General features: G+C 32.0%; 1 protein-coding gene across 9 annotated transcripts in view; it reads right to left on the bottom strand.

The window, feature by feature from the left end:
- LOC148596746 (uncharacterized) overlaps positions 1 to 27,866 on the bottom strand; it is a 144,939-nt gene that overhangs the window by 90,181 nt on the left and 26,892 nt on the right. The gene's annotated exons all lie outside the window — the stretch shown is intronic.

The raw sequence follows: 27,866 nt of genomic DNA, 5'->3' as shown, positions 1-27,866 counted from the left end.
CCAAAAACAAGCATTTTATCAAATTTAAATGTATAACTCCAGTTAAAGAATATGAATGACTATGACAGTATTCCACAATATTCTACATGACAATACTCAGACTGGTATTGATTTTGGGAGTTAAGATATGAACATTTTAGAAGTTAGGGGCCAAAAGGGGCCAGAAACATGCATTTTCCTGAAGTCCAGACAATAATTTGACTATTACATGTATTAATAAAGTGATCTCTTTGAATATGACTGTATTACAAGGTGTTTCATCACCAAAAGAAGACTTGGATTGATTTTGTGGATTAAGACTTGAAGTATTTTTGAATTAGAGGCCAAAAAGATGTCTGGAACAAGCATTTTCCTTATGTCCGGACAATTACTTGAGAAAAAATGGATGGATCTGATATAAATTTTACTACAAGTTGCCATATGATGAAAGGAAGACCGGGAATAGTATTTGGGTTGTTAATAGAGCAAAGTAAGAATGTGGGAGCAGAAAGGTGCCCGAAACTACAAGGTGCCCTTTGAGGTTTTAACTGAAACCGATTAAGATAACGGCCGAAAAGTAGGAACTAAGATTCTGGTCATATACTTATCCTGTGTTAAATATCTTATAGTAATCTTAAGTTCAAAGTTGTATCAAGTTTGAATAAGTGTGTCCATATTTTCCCTAGCTGTTCCAGATTTGACCTCTGTGTTCGTATCAAGCTATGTCCTGCAAAGCATTTCATTGTGGATTGAAGTAGAACTATTCCTGGGCGATATTAATGTTCTTGATGGTTTGTTAGTTCACAGTTGACTAAACTGGAGAACTGAATATCAAATTAGAATATGAAATCGAATAAATTGAGTGTCAACCATAAGAAATGTGCTGTTAACCCTATCACACTTGCAAGCTTCAGTTTTTCCCTGCTTTCTTAATCTTGGCTACATCTTGGAAATGTGAATGTTATTTTAAGACAAGCATCTTTGAATAGTAAAATTGATAATGAATTGATGTGTGATTTTTTATTGGCCTAAAACTGGATGCAACATATTGAATACTGCTCTGTTTTGAATTCTGTACTACAACAACCATGAGTAAAGTGACATGTGATACTAATGTAATGACATCAAAATATGTGATTCTATGTAGAAGTACAACCATAGTCAGAATAGTATACTGTTGTTAACAGTATTTATGAATGCTTAAGTCCTGAAGGAGAACTACCAGTATGTAGTGTAAAGAAATTTCAACTTTATCTGTTCACCATTACAAACTTTATAAGTTGGAGACCTGACTGAAGTTGATTAAATTTTTTAACACAAGTGCTTGCATTATATAAAGATCAAATATTTTTTTTTAACAAATAGTACCCGATTGTTACTGATTCATGCAACTAAAACTTTTTTTCAGCAAGGAGAAGTATTCCGTGATTAATTAGTGAAATAAAGCCACAGAGTGGAGCGGAACCACTGTCTGCTGACCAATGTGTATCTGTGAGTTTAATATCCTGAATATTTTATCTGATGTTTTTGACAAAATTCTGAAAAATGGACTGCAGATATCACTTATGGTATAATAAATGGTTTTAATCAAGTGCAAAAATTTTGTGGTTATATAATGGTATGATGCTATGTTGCCATTGTCAATGTCTTCATTGTCTCGGTCATCCATAGACATTCTGTTTTGGCTCAATAACTTGAACTTTGGTTTGTTGATTTTTACAAGATTTACTAACAAGGCTACAAACTGCAAAAGGAAGGTTGATATTGATTTTGTGGATTATGGTTCTAACCAGTTTAGAATTATGAACCTGAAAAAGGCCAAAAACAAGCATTTTATCAAATTTAAATGTATAACTCCAGTTAAAGAATATGAATGACTATGACAGTATTCCACAATATTCTACATGACAATACTCAGACTGGTATTGATTTTGGGAGTTAAGATATGAACATTTTAGAAGTTAGGGGCCAAAAGGGGGCCAGAAACATGCATTTTCCTGAAGTCCAGACAATAATTTGACTATTACATGTATTAATAAAGTGATCTCTTTGAATATGACTGTATTACAAGGTGTTTCATCACCAAAAGAAGACTTGGATTGATTTTGTGGATTAAGACTTGAAGTATTTTTGAATTAGAGGGCAAAAAGATGTCTGGAACAAGCATTTTCCTTATGTCTGGACAATTACTTGAGAAAAAGTGAATGGATCTGATATAAATTTTACTACAAGTTGCCATATGATGAAAGGAAGACCGGGAATAGTATTTGGGTTGTTAGTAGAGCAAAGTAAGAATGTGGGAGCAGAAAGGTGCCCGAAACTACAAGGTGCCCTTTGAGGTTTTAACTGAAACCGATTAAGATAAAGGCCGAAAAGTAGGAACTAAGATTCTGGTCATATACTTATCCTGTGTTAAATATCTTATAGTAATCTTAAGTTCAAAGTTGTATCAAGTTTGAATAAGTGTGTCCATATTTTCCCTAGCTGTTCCAGATTTGACCTCTGTGTTCGTATCAAGCTGTGTCCTGCAAAGCATTTCATTGTTGATTGAAGTAGAACTATTCCTGGGCGATATTAATGTTCTTGATGGTTTGTTATTTCACAGTTGACTAAACTGGAGAACTGAATATCAAATTAGAATATGAAATCGAATAAATTGAGTGTCAACCATAAGAAATGTGCTGTTAACCCTATCACACTTGCAATCTTCAGTTTTTCCCTGCTTTCTTAATCTTGGCTACATCTTGGAAATGGGAATGTTATTTTTAGACAAGGATCTTTGAATAGTAAAATTGATAATGAATTGATGTGTGATTTTTTATTGGCCTAAAACTGGATGCAACATATTGAATACTGCTCTGTTTTGAATTCTGTACTACAACAACCATGAGTAAAGTGACATGTGATACTAATGTAATGACATCAAAATATGTGATTCTATGTAGAAGTACAACCATAGTCAGAATGGTATACTGTTGTTAACAGTATTTATGAATGCTTAAGTCCTGAAGGAGAACTACCAGTATGTATTGTAAAGAAATTTAAACTTTATCTGTTCACCATTACAAACTTTATAAGTTGGAGACCTGACTGAAGTTGATTAAATTTCTTAAGACAAGTGCTTACATTATATAAAGATCAAATATTTTTTTTAACAAATACTACCTGATTGTTACTGGATTCATGCAGCTAAAACTTTTTTTCAGCAAGGAGAAGTATTCGCTGATTAATTGGTGAAATAAAGCCACAGTGTGGAGCGGAACCACTGTCTGCTGACCAATGTGTATCTGTGAGTTTAATATCCTGAATATTTTATCTGATGTTTTTGACAAATTTCTGAAAAATGGACTGCAGATATCACTTATGGTATAATAAATGGTTTTAATCAAGTGCAAAAATTTTGTGGTTGTATAATGGTATGATGCTTTGTTGCCATTGTCAATGTCTTCATTGTCTCGGTCATCCATGGACATTCTGTTTTGGCTCAATAACTTGAACTTTGGTTTGTTGATTTTTACAAGATTTACTAACAAGGCTACAAACTGCAAAAGGAAGGTTGATATTGATTTTGTGGATTATGGTTCTAACCGGTTTAGAATTATGAACCTGAAAAAGGCCAAAAACAAGCATTTTATCAAATTTAAATGTATAACTCCAGTTAAAGAATATGAATGACTATGACAGTATTCCACAATATTCTACATGACAATACTCAGACTGGTATTGATTTTGGGAGTTAAGATATGAACATTTTAGAAGTTAGGGGCCAAAAGGGGGCCAGAAACATGCATTTTCCTGAAGTCCAGACAATAATTTGACTATTACATGTATTAATAAAGTGATCTCTTTGAATATGACTGTATTACAAGGTGCTTCATCATCAAAAGAAGACTTGGATTGATTTTGTGGATTAAGACTTGAAGTATTTTTGAATTAGAGGCCAAAAAGATGTCTGGAACAAGCATTTTCCTTATGTCCGGACAATTACTTGAGAAAAAGTGAATGGATCTGATATAAATTTTACTACAAGTTGCCATATGATGAAAGGAAGACCGGGAATAGTATTTTGGGTTGTTAATAGAGCAAAGTAAGAATGTGGGACCACAGGTGCCCGAAACTATAAGGTGCCCTTTGAGGTTTTAACTGAAACCGATTAAGAATAAGGGCCAAAAAGTAGGAAGTAAGATTCTGGTCATATACTTATCCTGTGTTAAATATCTAATAGTAATCTTAAGTTCAAAGTTGTATCAAGTTTGAATAAGTGTATCCATATTTTCCTAGCTGTTCCAGATACTGGAGAATTGAATATTAAATTAAAATATGAAATTGAATAAATTGAGTGTCAACCATAAGAAATGTGCTGTTAACCCTATCACACTTGCAAGCTTCAGTTTTTCCCTGCTTTCTTAATCTTGGCTACATCTTGGAAATGGGAATGTTATTTTAAGACAAGGATCTTTGAATAGTAAAATTGATAATGAATTGATGTGTGATTTTTTATTGGCCTAAACTGGATGCAACATATTGAATACTGCTCTGTTTTGAATTCTGTACTACAACAACCATGAGTAAAGTGACATGTGATACTAATGTAATGACATCAAAATATGTGATTCTATCTAGAAGTACAACCATAGTCAGAATGGTATACTGTTGTTAACAGTATTTATGAATGCTTAAGTCCTAAAGGAGAACTACCAGTATGTAGTGTAAAGAAATTTAAACTATATCCGTTCACCATCACAAACTTTATAAGTTGGAGACCTGACTGAAGTTGATTAAATTTCTTAAGACAAGTGCTTACATTATATAAAGATCAAATATTTTTTTTATCAAATAGTACCTGATTGTTATTGGATTCATGCAACTAAAACTTTTTTTTCAGCAAGGAGAAATATTCGCTGATTAATTGGTGAAATAAAGCCACAGTGTGGAGCGGAACCACTGTCTGCTGACCAATGTGTATCTGTGAGTTTAATATCCTGAATATTTTATCTGATGTTTTTGACAAAATTCTGAAAAATGGACTGCAGATATCACTTATGGTATAATAAATGGTTTTAATCAAGTGCAAAAATTTTGTGGTTGTATAATGGTATGATGCTTTGTTGCCATTGTCAATGTCTTCATTGTCTCAGTCATCCATAGACATTCTGTTTTGGCTCAATAACTTGAACTTTGGTTTGTTGATTTTTACAAGATTTATTAACAAGGCTACAAACTGCAAAAGGAAGGTTGATATTGATTTTGTGGCTTATGATTCTAACCAGTTTAGAATTATGAACCTGAAAAAGGCCAAAAACAAGCATTTTATCAAATTTAAATGTATAACTCCAGTTAAAGAATATGAATGACTATGACAGTATTCCACAATATTCTACATGACAATACTCAGACTGGTATTGATTTTGGGAGTTAAGATATGAACATTTTAGAAGTTAGGGGCCAAAATGGGGCCAGAAGCATGCATTTTCCTGAAGTCCAGACAATAATTTGACTATCACATGTATTAATAAAGTGATCTCTTTGAATATGACTGTATTACAAGGTGTTTCATCACCAAAAGAAGACTTGGATTGATTTTGTGGATTAAGACTTGAAGTATTTTTGAATTAGAGGGCAAAAAGATGTCTGGAACAAGCATTTTCCTTATGTCTGGACAATTACTTGAGAAAAAGTGAATGGATCTGATATAAATTTTACTACAAGTTGCCATATGATGAAAGGAAGACCGGGAATAGTATTTTGGGTTGTTAATAGAGCAAAGTAAGAATATGGGAGCCACAGGTGCCCGAAACTATAAGGTGCCCTTTGAGGTTTTAACTGAAACCGATTAAGAATAAGGGCCAAAAAGTAGGAAGTAAGATTCTGGTCATATACTTATCCTGTGTTAAATATCTTATAGTAATCTTAAGTTCAAAGTTGTATCAAGTTTGAATAAGTGTATCCATATTTTCCCTAGCTGTTCCAGATTTGACCTCTGTGTTCGTATCAAGCTGTGTCCTGCAAAGCATTTCATTGTTGATTAAAGAAGAACTATTCCTGGGCGATATTAATGTTCTTGATGGTTTGTTCACAGTTGACTAAACTGGAGAACTGAATATCAAATTAGAATATGAAATCGAATAAATTGAGTGTCAACCATAAGAAATGTGCTGTTAACTCTATCACACTTGCAAGCTTCAGTTTTTCCCTGCTTTCTTAATCTTGGCTACATCTTGGAAATGGGAATGTTATTTTAAGACAAGCATCTTTGAATAGTAAAATTGATAATGAATTGATGTGTGATTTTTTATTGGCCTAAAACTGGATGCAACATATTGAATACTGCTCTGTTTTGAATTCTGTACTACAACAACCATGAGTAAAGTGACATGTGATACTAATGTAATGACATCAAAATATGTGATTCTGTGTAGAAGTACAACCATAGTCAGAATGGTATACTGCTTAAGTCCTGAAGGAGAACTACCAGTACGTAGTGTAAAGAAATTTAAACTATATCTGTTCACCATCACAAACTTTATAAGTTGGAGACCTGACTGAAGTTGATTAAATTTCTTAAGACAAGTGCTTACATTATATAAAGATCAAATATTTTTTTTATCAAATAGTACCTGATTGTTACTGGATTCATGCAACTAAAACTTTTTTTCAGCAAGGAGAAGTATTCGCTGATTAATTGGTGAAATAAAGCCACAGTGTGGAGCGGAACCACTGTCTGCTGACCAATGTGTATCTGTGAGTTTAATATCCTGAATATTTTATCTGATGTTTTTGACAAAATTCTGAAAAATGGACTGCAGATATCACTTATGGTATAATAAATGGTTTTAATCAAGTGCAAAAATTTTGTGGTTGTATAATGGTATGATGCTTTGTTGCCATTGTCAATGTCTTCATTGTCTCAGTCATCCATAGACATTCTGTTTTGGCTCAATAACTTGAACTTTGGTTTGTTGATTTTTACAAGATTTATTAACAAGGCTACAAACTGCAAAAGGAAGGTTGATATTGATTTTGTGGCTTATGATTCTAACCAGTTTAGAATTATGAACCTGAAAAAGGCCAAAAACAAGCATTTTATCAAATTTAAATGTATAACTCCAGTTAAAGAATATGAATGACTATGACAGTATTCCACAATATTCTACATGACAATACTCAGACTGGTATTGATTTTGGGAGTTAAGATATGAACATTTTAGAAGTTAGGGGCCAAAATGGGGCCAGAAGCATGCATTTTCCTGAAGTCTAGACAATAATTTGACTATTACATGTATTAATAAAGTGATCTCTTTGAATATGACTGTATTACAAGGTGCTTTATCACCAAAAGAAGACTTGGATTGATTTTGTGGATTAAGACTTGAAGTATTTTTTAATTAGACGCCAAAAAGATGTCTGGAACAAGCATTTTCCTTATGTCCGACAATTACTTGAGAAAAAGTGAATGGATCTGATATAAATTTTACTACAAGTTGCCATATGATGAAAGGAAGACTTGGAATAGTATTTTGGGTTGGAAGTAGAGCAAAGTAAGAATATGGGAGCACAAAGGTGCCCGAAACTACAAGGTGCCCTTTGAGGTTTTAACTGAAAGCCATTAAGAATAAAGGCCAAAAAGGAGGAACTAAAATTCTGGTCATATACTTATTCTGTGTTTAATATCTAATAGTAATCTAAGTTCAAAGTTGCATCAAGTTTGAATAAGTGTGTCCATATTTTCCCTAGCTGTTCCAGATTTGACCTCTGTGTTCGTATCAAACTGTCCTGCAAAGCATTTCATTGTTGATTAATGTAGAGCTATTCCTGGGTGATATTAATTTTCTTGATGGTTTGTTATTTCACAGTTGACTAATCTGGAGAACTGAATATCAAATTAGAATATGAAATCAAATAAATTGAGTGTCAACCATAAGAAATGTGCTGTTAACCATATCACACTTATGATGGTATAATACATGGTTTTAATCAAGTGCAAAAATTTTGTGGTTGTATAATGGTATGAAGCTTTGTTGCCATTGTCAATGTCTTCATTGTCTCTGTCATTCATAGACATTCTGTTTTGGTTCAATAGCTTGAAGTTTGGTTTGTTGATTTTTACAAGATTTATTAAAATGTTTTCCGAACTATATCTGTTTATGATTTCATGGCGATTATTCCCTAAATGGTAATAGTTAGTCTCTTGAGAATAAAAATTGAGTATATATTATCCCAATTTGATAAAATTTTAATATTTTCATACTCTTGGTTTAGTCAAAATGTTTTGCCGAAGGCCATGTGAGCTATTACCCGTCATTGTCCATCGTTGTTAATATTTTTTCAAAACTCTTCTCCTCTGAAACTACTTAACCAGTTGGAACCAAACTTGGTATGAATGTTCCTTGGTGTATCCTGCATAGAACTGAGTTGGGGATTTTTGATCCGTAGAAAAACATGGCCGTTGTTACTAAAAATAGAACGTTGAGGATGGACAGTACTTTTTCGCAAATTCTGACAAGGTAAAAATGTTTAGCATGATGAGATCTATCTGCTTTTATTTTCATTTTAATCTATGAAGCCATGTTGGAGTTATTGCCCTTTTTGGACGTGTTTTGCTATTTTTTATGTTATTTCTTTCAAAAATCTTCTTCTCTGACACTACTTGACCAATTTGAACCATCCTTGGTATTCTGCATAGAACTGATATGTGTATTTTTGATCCCTCAAAAAACATGGCCGCTGTTACTAAAAATAGAATATAGCGGTCAGGCAATAGTTTTTCACATATATCTTCAAAACAGTTTAGGTTTAGCCCATTCTGAACGGAGTAAAAGTGTTCATCATGATGAGATCTATCTGTGGTTAAATTTTCATTTTTATTTATTAAGCCATGTTGGAGTTATTACCCTTTTTCAAAGTTTTTTGCTATTTTTAATGTTATTTCTTTCAAAAATCTTTTCCTCTGACACTATTTTACCAATTGAAGCAAACTAGGTATAAGTGTTCTCTTGGGTATCCTGTATAGCATTGAAGTGTGTTTTTTTTATCTGTTGAAAAAACATGGTCACTGTTACTGAAAATAGAACATAGGGGTCAGACAGTAGTTTATCGCATATATCCAAAACCGTTCAGTTTAGCCAAATTCTTTCATAGCAGAAATGATCCTTATTTTTAGGATTACAAAAGTCTTCAGGCATAAAATTTGTCAGACACCTTCTTGTAAGAGTTATTTCCCTTGACAGGGGAGGTGAGCGATTCAGACTCCTGGGAGCCTATTGTTTAGAAAAATAAGATGGTATTGCAGTATCTAAAATAGATAATTATTTTAAAAAAGAGTGCTTTTTACAAATATCCTATGAAACTTTGGTATTTTAATTCTTCTGGAACAAGGAAGATGTGTTCACAATGATCTATATACACCAAATATGGACATTTTTCATATAAAAATTACTTTTTTTCTTTTTAGAGCAATAAGATGGTATTGCATAAGTCAAAATACTCAGTATCTAAAGATTGAGTATATCTTACCCTTATTTTATGAAATTTCAATATTTTACCAGTAAAAATGTCTTCACAATGTACCATGTATAATAAAAATTGACATTTTTCATATCAACAATGCAGTATGTTCCTTTTTAGACAAGTAAGGTGGTATTGCATTAGTTAATAAGAGCTAAATTATATAAAAAAGAGTTCTTTTTTACCAATATCTTATGAAATTTTGATAATCTAATTTTCTTGGAACAAGGAAAATGTATTCCCAATAATCTGTATACATCAAATATGGACATTTTTCACATAAAAATTACATTCTTTTCATATTTAGAGCAATAAGATGTTTTGTTATAAGCAATAAAAAATACTCTATTATCTAAAAAAAAATTGAGTATATTTTACCCCAATTTTATGAAATTTCAATATTTTCATACTCTCAGTTTAGTCAAAATGTTTTCGCAGTGTACTGTGTATAATAAAAATGAATACTTTTCATATTTTCAATGCAATATTTTTTTAGATAACTAAGATGGTATTGCAGTATCTAAAATAGATAAATTATTTTAAGAAAAAGGGTGCTTTTGACAAATATTCTATGAAATTTTGGTGTTTTTATTCTCCTCGAACAAGGAAAATGTGTTCACAATGATCTATATACACCAAATATGGACATTTTTTACATAAAAGATACTTTGTTTTTATATTCAGAGCAATTAGATGGTATTGCATAAGTCAAAAGTACTGCATTTTCTAAAAATTGAGTATATTTTACCCCAATTTTATGAAATTTTAATATTTTCTGATTCCAAGACCAGACAAAATGTTTTCACAATGTACCATGTATAATGAAAAGAGACACTTTTCATATTAAAAATGCAATATTTTCTCTTTTTTACACAAATAACATGGTATTGCATTAGTTTACATAGCTAAATTATTTCATAATAGAGTACTTTTTACCAATACTTTATGAAATTTTGGTATTTTTCTTCTCCACGAACAAAGAAAATGTGTTCCCTATGATTCATATACAACAGATATAGACATATTTCTGATGAAAATTACTTTGTTTTAATATCCAGAGTAATATGATGGTATTGCATCAGTCAAAAACACCATATTGTCTAAAAAATGAGTATATATTACCCTAATTTTATGAAATTTCAATATTTTCATACTCAGAGACTAATGCAAATGTTTTCTCAATGTACATTGTATAATAAAATGGACATTTTTCATATCAACAATGCCATATTTTCTTTTTTAGATAAATAAAATGGTTTGCATTAGTTAAAATAGCTAAATAATTTTAAAAAATGAGTACTTTTTACCATTACTTCATGAAATTTTTGTATTTTAGTTCTCCTGGAACAAGGAAAATGTGTTCCCAATGATCAATATACAACAAATATGGACATTTTTCATATTATTTTTTTTTTTTTCATATTTAGAGCAATAACATGGTATCACATAAGCAAAATATACTCTATTATCTTGAAATTGAGTATATTTTACCCAAATTTTATGAAATTTCAATATTTTTATACTCAGAGACTAATCAAAATGTTTTTGCACTGTATCATGTATGAGAAAATGGACATTTTTCATATCAACAATGCACTATTTTCTTTTTTAGATAAATAATATGGTTTACATAAGTTAAAATAGCTAAACTATTTTTAAAAAAGAGTACTTTTTACCATTACTTCTTATGAGGCTGACTTAATAGCTGATTTTATCCGAAAGAAAGAATATCGTTTGGCTAGATCCTTTAACCTCAGTTTCCGCTACATAGATGATGTATTATCTTTAAACAATCCTAATTTCGGGGATTTGATACATCGCATCTACCCCAAAGAACTTGAGATAAAGGATACTACAGACACCGTAAGGTCAACCTCATATCTTGACTTACACTTAGAAATCGATGGTAAAGGAAAACTATTGACCAAACTTTACGACAAACATGATGACTTTTCATTTAGAATTGTCAACTTTCCTTTCATCTGAGACAACATCCCTTCAACACCTTCGTATCGAGTGTTCATATCACAACTCATACGTTATTTCAGAGAATGCCGAAACTGAGAATTTTTGTATTGACTAGAACTCTAACAAATAGGCTTCTGGAACAGGGTTTTGTTGCTACAAGATTGAAGTCATCACTAAAGAAAGTTTAATGGTCGTTGTTATCTTTGTTGTATATGTCCGTTTCCCATGTCTGGTCTTTGTTTTTGGATTGCGTTCTTTTGATTACTGCTGTAACCTTGGTTCCTTTGATTACTCTTTCATGAAATATTGGCATTTTTGTTCTCCTGGAACAAGAAAAATATGTTCCCAACGATCCATATACAACAAATATGGACATTTTTTACACTTAAACATAGGTTTATTTATTTCATATTCAAAGCAACATGATTGTATGGTAAAAACACTTCATCAACATATTTTTTTGTAGAATTTTCCTTCAATTTAAAAAATAAAAAATCAACATTTTCATACTTCCAGACCAATGACAATGTTTTCACAATGTATGATGTATGACGAAAATTAAAGTGATTTTATATCAAAACATTTATAGACATTTAAAAATTGTGTATATCGAATGTATTTACAAAAGCATAATTCACATTAATGTAAAAGTTCATGTAAGATTTTATCAATCAACGAAATACGACGAACACGTACACTGTATAATAAATTATTATTACTTTCATTTTGCAAGTAAGATTTCGAAATATACCAATTACTGAGAAGAATACTTCCGGTGGACACGATCATTTGTTTATTGTGCTTCGTGCAAAGTGTTTCGTGTGGCTTTCGTGTATCGTGTGCTTTGTGTGTGTGTTTCATGTGATCGTGTTTCGTGTTTCCCGGGATAGTGTTTCATGTGCTTCGTGTGCGTGGGATTGGGAACATTGCACATTTCAGGAGGTATAAATTAGTTTTTAGTTTTTTAATTGGCTGTAAACATTAGCATGTACGCAGAACAGTTGGTTATTTTTGAAATAATTTCAAAGCTCTGAGCATAATTAAGTAGCCTTCAATAAAGAATATGCAGTACATTTAACAATAGTTTATTTGTGACATATTGTATAACTCTTCATTTTTGCAGATCCTTGCTTGAAGTCTGAATGAAGATTGACGTTGTCTGTTATCTTGTTACTATCCATGTGCTGTGTTTATTTTATCATAGTACTTTATAGTGACTAGTTTACATGACATGGTTAACATCAGCAGCATCTTAAGAGAATGCCATTAGCGGGAATTATCTCACAACTTTTTTGTTTTCAGGAAACAGCAGGCATACATGTAAGAATGCAGCAGTTTTAGGAAAGTATATTAATGATTTATTTATATCATTTTAAGATAAATGTTGAAGAGGTAACAGTTGTATGACGTGCAATTGCAATATTGCTGTATGAACAACATTATATTTGTATATAAAATACAGCTATACCACACATAAAACTGAGAAAAAGCCTCCCACTAACCACTTGTCTACCAAATTCAAGGTCGGTTGATGGGACCAAGGACTATCATTCCATCTTTGGACTATGATGAGAATTTTGGGCCTTCTTGAGTACTATTAATTCTCAAAATATTGGGAAATTTTCTATATCCACCTCTGTTGTTGAGAAGAATATTAAAAGGGGGCCATTCCTTACTGCTTGTGTACCAAATTTGAGGTCAGTGACTGGGATCAATGTCCATTAGTCCACCTTGGGATTAGGATAGGACTTTAGACCTACTTGACTATCAATTTCTAAGATATTGGGAATTTCCACATCTTCCTCTGTCGTTGAGAAAACCTTAAAAACCAAGGTCCATTAGTCCATTTTGGGACTGGGATTAGATTTTAGGCCTACTTGAGAGGTATCAATTCCTAATATATTAGAAATTTCTATATCTTCCTCTGTCGTTGAGAAAACCTTAAAAACAGGTCCTCACTACCGCTTTTGTACCAAGTTCGAGGTCGGAGACTGGGACCACGGTGCATTAGTCCATCTTGGGAGTAGAATGAAATTTTAGGCCTATTTGAGGACTTCCAATTCCAAAATTACGGGTATTAAAGGCCACCCCCTTACCGCTTAGGTACCAACTACGAGGTCAGTGGCTGGGACCAAGGTCCATTAGTCCATCTTAGGAATGGGATGAGATTTTAGGCCGCTTATCTACCAAATTCAAGGTCGACGGATAGAACGAAGGAGTTTAAGTCCATCTTTGGACTATGATAAGAATTTTAAGTTATTTTGAGGACTATCCATTCCCAAAATATTGGGAAGTTTCCATATCTTCTATCATTGAGAAAAATATTAAGAAGGGGCCCTTCCTTACCGCTTATGTACACAATTAGAGGCCAGTGACTGTGATCAACATATTTTAGTCTGCCTTGGGATTGGGATAGGATTTTAGGCCTATTTAAGGACTATCAATTCCCAAAATAAGGGGAATGTCCATACCTTCCCTTGTAGTTGAGAAAATTTTAAAAAAGCTTCCCCCTTACCACTTATGTACCAATTTAGAGGTGGGTGACAGGGACCATGATCCATTAGTCCATCTTTTGACTTGAGTGAGATTTAAGGTCTACTTGAGGACCATCAGTTCCTTAAATATTGGGTTTTTCAATAACCTTCTCTGTCACCGAGAAAATTTTAAAATGGGGGCTCCTTACTACTTATGCACCAACTTCGAGTTAGGTGACTGGGACCAAGGTCCATGAGTGCATCTTGGGACTGGGGTTAGATTTTAGTCCTACTTAAGGACTCTCAATTCCAAAAATATTAGGAATTTCCATATCTTACTCTGTCGTTATTAAAATTTTAAAAAGGGGACCCCCTTTCCACTGATGTACCAATTTTGGTGTCTGTGGATGGGACCAAGGTCCATGCGTGCATCTTAAGAATAGGATGAAATTTTAGGCCTACTTAAGGACTATCAATTCCCGAAATATTGGAAATTTTAATATCTTCCTCTTAAAAAGCCTTCTCCCTAACAACTAATGTACCAATTTTGAGGTGGGTTACTGCAACCAAGGTCCATTAGTCCATCTTTTGACTGGGATGAGATTTTAGGTTACTTAAGGACTATCAATTCCCAAAATATTGGAAAATTCCATACCTTTTTCTGTCGTTGGCAACAAAATTTTAAACAAGGACCCCCTCAACACTGATGTTCCAACTTCAAGGTGGGTGTCTGGGACCAAGATCAATTAATCAATCTTGGGACAGAGATAAGATTTGGCCTACTTGAAGACTAACAATTCCCTAAATATTTGGAATATCCATATCTTTTTCTGTTGTTGAGGGAAAAAAATTAAACAGCGATTCCCCCTACAGTCCTTAAACCGATTGGCGGAACGATTTGACGGAGATTGATCTGATCGCAGTTTTGTTATGTAAAATGACGTAAGATCTGTTTAGAATGAAAGAAATGTAAAATAATAGTATAAATTGATGATTAAATCTATAACATAATGTAAATATATGTAAAATGGACAAAAATTACAAAAAAAAAAAAAAAACAAAAAAAAACTGTAAATTACATTGACCGCGCTAGCACTGTGGTCATATGATGCAATCACCACTTTAATGGATCGATTTAACGGCTCGATGACTGACCGGAAACTGGTCGGTGATCTCTGACCGATCGCAATTTTTGTTGCACGGATCGGTTCAGGTACTGTACCACTGATGAACCAAATCCGAAGTGTGTGTCTGGGACCAAGGTCCGTTAGTCCATTTTTAGAGAAGGATATTATAGGCCTATTTGAAGAACATTACAAAAAGGAGGCCAATCTCACCACTTATGTACCAAATTCGAGGTGGGCCATCTTAGGACTTGGATGAGATTTTAGGCCTTCTTAAGAACTATCAATTCCCAACATTGTGGGAATTTCTATATCTTCTTCTGCCGTACAGAAAATTTTTAAAAGGGGCACCCCTTACCACTTATGTACCAAGTTCGAGGACGGTGACTGGGACCAGGGTGACTGGGACCATCTTGAAACTGGGATGAGATTTAAGGCTTACTTGAAGACTATTAATTCCTAATATATTGGGAATTTCCATATCTTTCTCTGTCGTTAAGAATTTTTTATATAAGGGGGCCCCCTAACTACCTATGTACCAATGTTGGTGTCGATGGATGGGACCAAGGTCCATCTTGGGACTTGGATGAGGTTTGATGGAAGACTATCACTTGCCAAAAATATTCGGAATTTCCATATCTGCTGCTCATGTACAAACTTCGAGGTCAGTGGATGTAAATTATTTGTTACATGTAAACATTTGTACTATAAATGAACTGGCCATCTGATGCTAGTTAACATGCAAACAAACTACAATAAGAAGGCCTGATAACTTACATAACTTTTATTTCTACCTTTTTGTTAAATTATCATGGGAAATTCATGGTGTGTCAGACAAAAGGAGAAGTTTTCTCTTAGAATTTAGCACATATAAATCATGTACTACTATTTAACAAAACATTTTTTTTTGAAAATATTCATCGCTAAGCAATACAGGAAATCTAAACACCGAATTTCCGATTTTGTATATGTAAATATGCGATTTATCAATAATAATGTCAACAAAAACCAAACGTATTGTATCAAGTACCCCTATAACTGTATAAATAAATAATGTTCTCTACCTTTCGAACTGTATCAAGTACCCCTATAACTGAAGAAATAAATACTATTCTCTACCTTTCGAACTGTATCAAATTCTCCTAATTACTGTAAAATTAAATTATATTCTCTACCTTTCGCCAATTTTATATTCAATTTATTTGTTATAAGTAATTATTCAAATGCCAGATTATGTACAAACTTTTTTATTTTTTATGTTATTTCTTTCAAAAATCTTCAGCTCTGACACTACTTGACCAAAGGGGACCAAACTTGGTATGAATGTTCATTGGAGTATCATGCATAGAACAGATCTGGGGATTTTTGATCCGTCGAAAAGCATGGCCGTCGTTACTAAAAATAGAACATAGGGGTCAGAAAATAGTTTTTTGCATATATCTTCAAAACAGTTAGGTTTAGCCCATTCTACAAGGAGTAAAAGTGTTCAGCATGATGAGATCTATCTGCGGTCAAATTTTCATTTTCATCCATTAAGCCATGTTGGAGTTATTGCCCCTTGTCAAATTTTTTTTGCCATTTTTAATGTTATTTCTTTCAAAAATCTTCTCCTCTGACACTATTTTACCAATTTAAACAGTTTATGGTACGAATGTTCTTCACATATATATTTCAACAAGTAACTTGAATATTGCATATGAACACAGCACCTGCCAACAGATAGTGAAAATAATTTATTTTTACAAAAATTAGGGATACTACAAGGCAGTTCTTATAATATTTTTTTTATTATTTAAATGTATGTTTACATATGACCTCTGGAAACCGGATGTAAAATATTCCTTTGTTACGGGGCAAAGAAAATTTAAAAATAACTATATTATTAAAAAGTTTTTCACAAAAAATATGAGCTTAACTCTAAGAAAACTTCTCTTTTCTCTGATAACATGACATGTAACACCTTATTTCCTATATTTCTTAAACAACAAGGTAAATACAAAGGATATATAATTTTGGAGGCCAGCTTACTGCAGTTTGCGGATTTCTGTACATTAGCTGGCATCGGAAGGCCAGTTTATGGTACGAATGTTCTTCACATATACACATGAATATTGAATATGGACACAGCCTCTACCAAAAGGTAGTGAATATAAGTTTTACAAAAAATAGGGGTACTACTATGCAGTTTTTATGGTGATTGTTATCAAATTGTTTGATGTTTTTATTGATTTAAATGTATGATTACATATGATCACCGGAAAGCGGATGTAAAATATTCCTTTATTATGTGGCAAAGAAAATTTGAAACTGAACTACTTCATTAAAATGTTTTTCACTGAAAATATGTGCTGATATCTAGAAAGGCCTCTGTTTTCTTCGATGACATGACATTTAACATCTTATCTCCTATATTTCTCTAATAACAGCTTACTGTTTACAGCCCCTACCAAAAGATAATGAAAACAATTTATTTGTTACAAAAATTAGGGGTACTACTATGCAGTTCGTATGGTGATTGTTGTCAAATTAGTTGATATTTTTTATTTATTTAAATGTATGTTTAAATACGATTTCAGGAATCCGAATATAAAATATTCCTGTGTTACATGGGAAAGAAAATTTAAAAATGAACTACTTAATTAAAAAGTTTTTCACGGAAAATATGTGCTTAAATCTACAAAAACTTTTCTCTGATAACATGACATTTAACGTCTTACTTTCTATATTTCTTAAACAACAATATAAATGATTTTCTATGTCAGCTTACGGTAGTTTGCGGATTTCTGTACATTAGCTTTTTTATTATTTAAATGTATGACTACATATGATGTAAAATATTCATTTGTTACGCGGCAAAGAAAATTAAAAGTAAACTATTTTATTAAAAAGTTTTCTGACGGAAAAGAAAATATTTGCTGAAAACTACCAAAACTTCTCTTTTCTCTGATAACATGACCTTAATATCCTATATTTCTTATTTCTTTTTGATCCGTCGAAAAGCATGGCCGTCGTTACTAAAAATAGAACATAGGGGTCAGAAAATAGTTTTTTGCATATATCTTCAAAACAGTTAGGTTTAGCCCATTCTACAAGGAGTAAAAGTGTTCAGCATGATGAGATCTATCTGCGGTCAAATTTTCATTTTCATCCATTAAGCCATGTTGGAGTTATTGCCCCTTGTCAAATTTTTTTTGCCATTTTTAATGTTATTTCTTTCAAAAATCTTCTCCTCTGACACTATTTTACCAATTTAAACAAAACTCGGTATTTAGTGGTTTTTTTTTAATCAGTCGAAAAACATGGCCACTGTTACTAAAAATGGAACATAGGGATCAAACAGTAGTTTTTCGCATATATCTCCAAAACCGTTCAGTTTAGCCAAATTCTTTCAATAGCTGAAATGATCCTTATTTTTAGGACTACAGATGTCTTCAGGCATAAAATTTGTCAGACGCCTTCTTATAAGAGTTATTGCCCTTGACAGGGGAAAATTACAGGTTTTTTTTTACAGTTTTCACCCAATATCTTGAAAACTATGATAGATTTAGACTTTCATTTACTGAAATGATTCTTATGATAAGTCCTATCATAAGGCCTCGAAAATTATATATTGAACTTTTAAGAAATATAGAAAATAAGAGGTTAAATGTTATGTTATCGGAGAAACTAGAGCATAGAAACTGTACATATTTAATAAAATAGAATTTTTTAAAATTCTTTTTGCCTCGTAACAATGGAATACTTATTTTGATTTCCGATGATCATATGTAAATATATAAAGTCAATAAAAATATATACTAATTTAATAACAATCACCATGCAGACTGAATCAAAATACCCCTGATCATTGTAAAAATGAATTGTATTTACTATCTATGTATCCATACTCTATATTTAAGTTATTTTTACAATACATATGTAAACAACATTCGTACCATAAACTGGCCTTTCGATGCCAGCATATGAACAAATTCCGCAAACTACAGAAAGCTGGCCTCGAAAATTATATATATCCTTATATCTACCTTCTTGTTTAAGAAATATAGGATATTAAGGTCATGTTATCAGAGAAAAGAGAAGTTTTGGTAGTTTTCAGCAAATATTTTCTTTTCCGTCAGAAAACTTTTTAATAAAATAGTTTACTTTTAATTTTCTTTGCCGCGTAACAAATGAATATTTTACATCATATGTAGTCATACATTTAAATAATAAAAAAGCTAATGTACAGAAATCCGCAAACTACCGTAAGCTGACATAGAAAATCATTTATATTGTTGTTTAAGAAATATAGAAAGTAAGACGTTAAATGTCATGTTATCAGAGAAAAGTTTTTGTAGATTTAAGCACATATTTTCCGTGAAAAACTTTTTAATTAAGTAGTTCATTTTTAAATTTTCTTTCCCATGTAACACAGGAATATTTTATATTCGGATTCCTGAAATCGTATTTAAACATACATTTAAATAAATAAAAAATATCAACTAATTTGACAACAATCACCATACGAACTGCATAGTAGTACCCCTAATTTTTGTAACAAATAAATTGTTTTCATTATCTTTTGGTAGGGGCTGTAAACAGTAAGCTGTTATTAGAGAAATATAGGAGATAAGATGTTAAATGTCATGTCATCGAAGAAAACAGAGGCCTTTCTAGATATCAGCACATATTTTCAGTGAAAAACATTTTAATGAAGTAGTTCAGTTTCAAATTTTCTTTGCCACATAATAAAGGAATATTTTACATCCGCTTTCCGGTGATCATATGTAATCATACATTTAAATCAATAAAAACATCAAACAATTTGATAACAATCACCATAAAAACTGCATAGTAGTACCCCTATTTTTTGTAAAACTTATATTCACTACCTTTTGGTAGAGGCTGTGTCCATATTCAATATTCATGTGTATATGTGAAGAACATTCGTACCATAAACTGGCCTTCCGATGCCAGCTAATGTACAGAAATCCGCAAACTGCAGTAAGCTGGCCTCCAAAATTATATATCCTTTGTATTTACCTTGTTGTTTAAGAAATATAGGAAATAAGGTGTTACATGTCATGTTATCAGAGAAAAGAGAAGTTTTCTTAGAGTTAAGCTCATATTTTTTGTGAAAAACTTTTTAATAATATAGTTATTTTTAAATTTTCTTTGCCCCGTAACAAAGGAATATTTTACATCCGGTTTCCAGAGGTCATATGTAAACATACATTTAAATAATAAAAAAAATATTATAAGAACTGCCTTGTAGTATCCCTAATTTTTGTAAAAATAAATTATTTTCACTATCTGTTGGCAGGTGCTGTGTTCATATGCAATATTCAAGTTACTTGTTGAAATATATATGTGAAGAACATTCGTACCATAAACTGTTTAAATTGGTAAAATAGTGTCAGAGGAGAAGATTTTTGAAAGAAATAACATTAAAAATGGCAAAAAAAATTTGACAAGGGGCAATAACTCCAACATGGCTTAATGGATGAAAATGAAAATTTGACCGCAGATAGATCTCATCATGCTGAACACTTTTACTCCTTGTAGAATGGGCTAAACCTAACTGTTTTGAAGATATATGCAAAAAACTATTTTCTGACCCCTATGTTCTATTTTTAGTAACGACGGCCATGCTTTTCGACGGATCAAAAATCCCCAGATCTGTTCTATGCATGATACTCCAATGAACATTCATACCAAGTTTGGTCCCCTTTGGTCAAGTAGTGTCAGAGCTGAAGATTTTTGAAAGAAATAACATAAAAAATAAAAAAGTTTGTACATAATCTGGCATTTGAATAATTACTTATAACAAATAAATTGAATATAAAATTGGCGAAAGGTAGAGAATATAATTTAATTTTACAGTAATTAGGAGAATTTGATACAGTTCGAAAGGTAGAGAATAGTATTTATTTCTTCAGTTATAGGGGTACTTGATACAGTTCGAAAGGTAGAGAACATTATTTATTTATACAGTTATAGGGGTACTTGATACAATACGTTTGGTTTTTGTTGACATTATTATTGATAAATCGCATATTTACATATACAAAATCGGAAATTCGGTGTTTAGATTTCCTGTATTGCTTAGCGATGAATATTTTCAAAAAAAAATGTTTTGTTAAATAGTAGTACATGATTTATATGTGCTAAATTCTAAGAGAAAACTTCTCCTTTTGTCTGACACACCATGAATTTCCCATGATAATTTAACAAAAAGGTAGAAATAAAAGTTATGTAAGTTATCAGGCCTTCTTATTGTAGTTTGTTTGCATGTTAACTAGCATCAGATGGCCAGTTCATTTATAGTACAAATGTTTACATGTAACAAATAATTTACATCCACTGACCTCGAAGTTTGTACATGAGCAGCAGATATGGAAATTCCGAATATTTTTGGCAAGTGATAGTCTTCCATCAAACCTCATCCAAGTCCCAAGATGGACCTTGGTCCCATCCATCGACACCAACATTGGTACATAGGTAGTTAGGGGGCCCCCTTATATAAAAAATTCTTAACGACAGAGAAAGATATGGAAATTCCCAATATATTAGGAATTAATAGTCTTCAAGTAAGCCTTAAATCTCATCCCAGTTTCAAGATGGTCCCAGTCACCCTGGTCCCAGTCACCGTCCTCGAACTTGGTACATAAGTGGTAAGGGGTGCCCCTTTTAAAAATTTTCTGTACGGCAGAAGAAGATATAGAAATTCCCACAATGTTGGGAATTGATAGTTCTTAAGAAGGCCTAAAATCTCATCCAAGTCCTAAGATGGCCCACCTCGAATTTGGTACATAAGTGGTGAGATTGGCCTCCTTTTTGTAATGTTCTTCAAATAGGCCTATAATATCCTTCTCTAAAAATGGACTAACGGACCTTGGTCCCAGACACACACTTCGGATTTGGTTCATCAGTGGTACAGTACCTGAACCGATCCGTGCAACAAAAATTGCGATCGGTCAGAGATCACCGACCAGTTTCCGGTCAGTCATCGAGCCGTTAAATCGATCCATTAAAGTGGTGATTGCATCATATGACCACAGTGCTATATGTGAAGAACATTCGTACCATAAACTGGCCTTCCGATGCCAGCTAATGTACAGAAATCCGCAAACTGCAGTAAGCTGGCCTCCAAAATTATATATCCTTTGTATTTACCTTGTTGTTTAAGAAATATAGGAAATAAGGTGTTACATGTCATGTTATCAGAGAAAAGAGAAGTTTTCTTAGAGTTAAGCTCATATTTTTTGTGAAAAACTTTTTAATAATATAGTTATTTTTAAATTTTCTTTGCCCCGTAACAAAGGAATATTTTACATCCGGTTTCCAGAGGTCATATGTAAACATACATTTAAATAATAAAAAAAATATTATAAGAACTGCCTTGTAGTATCCCTAATTTTTGTAAAAATAAATTATTTTCACTATCTGTTGGCAGGTGCTGTGTTCATATGCAATATTCAAGTTACTTGTTGAAATATATATGTGAAGAACATTCGTACCATAAACTGGCCTTCCGATGCCAGCTAATGTACAGAAATCCGCAAACTACAGTAAGCTGGCCTCCAAAATTATATATCCTTTATATTTACCTTGTTGTTTAAGAAATACAGGAAATAAGGTGTTAAATGTCATGTTATCAGAGAAAAGAGAAGTTTTCTTAGAGTTAAGCTCGTATTTTCCGTGAAAAACGTTTTAATAATATAGTTATTTTTAAATTTTCTTTGCCACGTAACAAAGGAATATTTTACATCCGGTTTCCTGAGATCATATGTAAACAAACATTTAAATAAGAAAAAAATATATCTACTAATTTGATGACAATCAGCATAAGAACTGCCTTGTAGTACCCCTATTTTTTTGTAAAAATCAATTATTTCACTATCTGTTGGCAGGTGCTATGTTCATATGCAATATTCAAGTTACTTGTTACAATATATATGTGAAGAACATTCGTACCATAAACTGGCCTTCCGATGCCAGCTAATGTACAGAAATCCGCAAACTGCAGTAAGCTGGCCTCCAAAATTATATATCCTTTATATTTACCTTGTTGTTTAAGAAATATAGGAAATAAGGTGTTACATGTCATGTTATCAGAGAAAAGAGAAGTTTTCGTAGAGTTAAGCTCATATTTTCTGTGAAAAACTTTTTAATAATATAGTTATTTTTAAATTTTCTTTGCCCCGTAACAAAGGAATATTTTACATCCGGTTTCCAGAGGTCATATGTAAACATACATTTAAATAATAAAAAAAAATATTATAAGAACTGCCTTGTAGTATCCCTAATTTTTGTAAAAATAAATTATTTTCACTATCTGTTGGCAGGTGCTATGTTCATATGCAATATTCAAGTTACTTGTTACAATATATATGTGAAGAACATTCGTACCATAAACTGGCCTTCCGATGCCAGCTAATGTACAGAAATCCGCAAACTACAGTAAGCTGGCCTCCAAAATTATATATCCTTTATATTTACCTTGTTGTTTAAGAAATATAGGAAATAAGGTGTTAAATGTCATGTTATCAGAGAAAAGAGAAGTTTTCTTAGAGTTAAGCTCGTATTTTCCGTGAAAAACGTTTTAATAATATAGTTATTTTTAAATTTTCTTTGCCACGTAACAAAGGAATATTTTACATCCGGTTTCCTGAGATCATATGTAAACAAACATTTAAATAAGAAAAAATATATCTACTAATTTGATGACAATCAGCATAAGAACTGCCTTGTAGTACCCCTATTTTTTTGTAAAAATCAATTATTTCACTATCTGTTGGCAGGTGCTATGTTCATATGCAATATTCAAGTTACTTGTTACAATATATATGTGAAGAACATTCGTACCATAAACTGGCCTTCCGATGCCAGCTAATGTACAGAAATCCGCAAACTGCAGTAAGCTGGCCTCCAAAATTATATATCCTTTATATTTACCTTGTTGTTTAAGAAATATAGGAAATAAGGTGTTACATGTCATGTTATCAGAGAAAAGAGAAGTTTTCGTAGAGTTAAGCTCATATTTTCTGTGAAAAACTTTTTAATAATATAGTTATTTTTAAATTTTCTTTGCCCCGTAACAAAGGAATATTTTACATCCGGTTTCCAGAGGTCATATGTAAACATACATTTAAATAAAAAAAAAAATATTATAAGAACTGCCTTGTAGTATCCCTAATTTTTGTAAAAATAAATTATTTTCACTATCTGTTGGCAGGTGCTGTGTTCATATGCAATATTCAAGTTACTTGTTAAAATATATATGTGAAGAACATTCGTACCATAAACTGGCCTTCTGATGCCAGCTAATGTACAGAAATCCGCAAACTACAGTAAGCTGGCCTCCAAAATTATATATCCTTTATATTTACCTTGTTGTTTAAGAAATATAGGAAATAAGGTGTTAAATGTCATGTTATCAGAGAAAAGAGAAGTTTTCTTAGAGTTAAGCTCGTATTTTCCGTGAAAAACGTTTTAATAATATAGTTATTTTTAAATTTTCTTTGCCACGTAACAAAGGAATATTTTACATCTGGTTTCCTGAGATCATATGTAAACAAACATTTAAATAAGAAAAAATATATCTACTAATTTGATGACAATCAGCATAAGAACTGCCTTTTAGTACCCCTATTTTTTGTAAAAATCAATTATTTCACTATCTGTTGGCAGGTGCTATGTTCATATGCAATATTCAAGTTACTTGTTACAATATATATGTGAAGAACATTCGTACCATAAACTGGCCTTCCGATGCCAGCTAATGTACAGAAATCCGCAAACTACAGTAAGCTGGCCTCCAAAATTATATATCCTTTATATTTACCTTGTTGTTTAAGAAATATAGGAAATAAGGTGTTAAATGTCATGTTATCAGAGAAAAGAGAAGTTTTCTTAGAGTTAAGCTCGTATTTTCCGTGAAAAACGTTTTAATAATATAGTTATTTTTAAATTTTCTTTGCCACGTAACAAAGGAATATTTTACATCCGGTTTCCTGAGATCATATGTAAACAAACATTTAAATAAGAAAAAATATATCTACTAATTTGATGACAATCAGCATAAGAACTGCCTTGTAGTACCCCTATTTTTTTGTAAAAATCAATTATTTCACTATCTGTTGGCAGGTGCTATGTTCATATGCAATATTCAAGTTACTTGTTACAATATATATGTGAAGAACATTCGTACCATAAACTGGCCTTCCGATGCCAGCTAATGTACAGAAATCCGCAAACTGCAGTAAGCTGGCCTCCAAAATTATATATCCTTTATATTTACCTTGTTGTTTAAGAAATATAGGAAATAAGGTGTTACATGTCATGTTATCAGAGAAAAGAGAAGTTTTCGTAGAGTTAAGCTCATATTTTCTGTGAAAAACTTTTTAATAATATAGTTATTTTTAAATTTTCTTTGCCCCGTAACAAAGGAATATTTTACATCCGGTTTCCAGAGGTCATATGTAAACATACATTTAAATAAAAAAAAAAATATTATAAGAACTGCCTTGTAGTATCCCTAATTTTTGTAAAAATAAATTATTTTCACTATCTGTTGGCAGGTGCTGTGTTCATATGCAATATTCAAGTTACTTGTTAAAATATATATGTGAAGAACATTCGTACCATAAACTGGCCTTCTGATGCCAGCTAATGTACAGAAATCCGCAAACTACAGTAAGCTGGCCTCCAAAATTATATATCCTTTATATTTACCTTGTTGTTTAAGAAATATAGGAAATAAGGTGTTAAATGTCATGTTATCAGAGAAAAGAGAAGTTTTCGTAGAGTTAAGCTCGTATTTTCCGTGAAAAACGTTTTAATAATATAGTTATTTTTAAATTTTCTTTGCCACGTAACAAAGGAATATTTTACATCTGGTTTCCTGAGATCATATGTAAACAAACATTTAAATAAGAAAAAATATATCTACTAATTTGATGACAATCAGCATAAGAACTGCCTTTTAGTACCCCTATTTTTTGTAAAAATCAATTATTTCACTATCTGTTGGCAGGTGCTATGTTCATATGCAATATTCAAGTTACTTGTTACAATATATATGTGAAGAACATTCGTACCATAAACTGGCCTTCCGATGCCAGATAATGTACAGAAATCCGCAAACTGCATTAAGCTGGCCTCCAAAATTATATATCCTTTATATTTACCTTGTTGTTTAAGAAATATAGGAAATAAGGTGTTACATGTCATGTTATCAGAGAAAAGAGAAGTTTTCGTAGAGTTAAGCTCATATTTTCTGTGAAAAACTTTTTAATAATATAGTTATTTTTAAATTTTCTTTGCCCCGTAACAAAGGAATATTTTTACATCCGGTTTCCTGAGATCATATGTAAACATACATTGAAATAAAAAAAATATTATAAAAGCTGCCTTGTAGTATCCCTAATTTTTGTAAAAGTAAATTATTTTCCCTATTGTTTGGCAGATGCTGTGTCCATATGCAATATTCAAGTTACTTGTTACAATGTATATGTGAAGAACATTCGTACCATAAACTGGCCTTCCGATGCCAGCTAATGTACAGAAATCCGCAAACTGCAGTAAGCTGGCCTCCAAAATTATACATCCTTTATATTTACCTTGTTGTTTAAGAAATATAGGAAATAAGGTGTTACATGTCATGTTATCAGAGAAAAGAGAAGTTTTCGTAGAGTTAAGAACATATTTTCCGTGAAAAACTTTTTAATAAAGTAGTTCGGTTTTAAATTTTCTTTGCCACATAACAAAGGAATATTTTACATCCGGTTTTCGGTGATCATATGTAATCAAACATTCAAATCAATAAAAACATCAACCAATTCGATAAACATCAGCATAACAACTGCATAGTAGTACCTGTGTCCATATTCAATATTCAAGTGTATATGTGAAGAAAATTCGTACCATAAACTGGCCTTCCGATGCCAGCTAATGTACAGAAATCCGCAAACTACGGTAAGCTGGCCTCCAAAATTATATATCCTTTATATTTACCTTGTTGTTGAAGAAATATAAGAAGTAAGACGTTAAATGTCATATTATCAGAGAAAACAGAACTTTTTGTAGATTTAAGCACATATTTTCCGTGAAAAACCTGTTAATAAAATAGTTATTTTTAAATTTTCTGTGCCATGTAACAAAGGAATATTTTACATCCCGTTTCCAGAAGTCATATGTAAACATACATTTAAATAAATAAAAATATCAACTAATTTGATAACAATCAGCATAAGAACTGCCTTGTAGTATCCCTATTTTTTGTAAAAATAAATTATCACTATCTGTTGGCAGGGGCTGTGTCCATATGCAATATTCAAGTTACCTGTAACAATGTATATGTCAAGAACATTCGTACCATAAACTGACCTTCCAATGCCAGCTAATGTGTCAGAAATCCGCAAACTACAGTAAGCTGGTCTCGAAAATTATATATCCTTTACATTTACCTTGTTTAAGAAATATAGGAAATATGGGGTTAAATGTCCAGAGGTTCCACGCTATGTCTTACTAAGAATACCCCCAATGACTCATTTCATTAAAAGCTGGGAAAAGGGAAACCCAATTCAAGTCATCACGAGAATGCAATATACCAAATATCTATGCATCCCCTCCAGTAGAAGCCGAGGAATCTGTTACGAAGCCTACCATCATGCAGCTACTAAAAATATACTAAGTCGACCAGTACACAGGAAATAGATGAGCAACGAACCTGAAAAGGGAAAACATGGTACAGGTTATCAAGAGAAAGCAGTATACCAAATATCTAAGCAGTCCCTCCAGTAGGAGCAGAGACATCTGTTACAAAGGGTGTAAC

Source organism: Perna viridis, chromosome 15 (genome assembly GCF_037379345.1).
Source record: "Perna viridis isolate PV_CMFRI_1.1 ecotype Kerala chromosome 15, ASM3737934v1, whole genome shotgun sequence".
Taxonomy (NCBI): Eukaryota; Metazoa; Mollusca; class Bivalvia; order Mytilida; family Mytilidae; genus Perna; species Perna viridis.
This window is presented reverse-complemented; position numbering and strand designations above follow the sequence as displayed.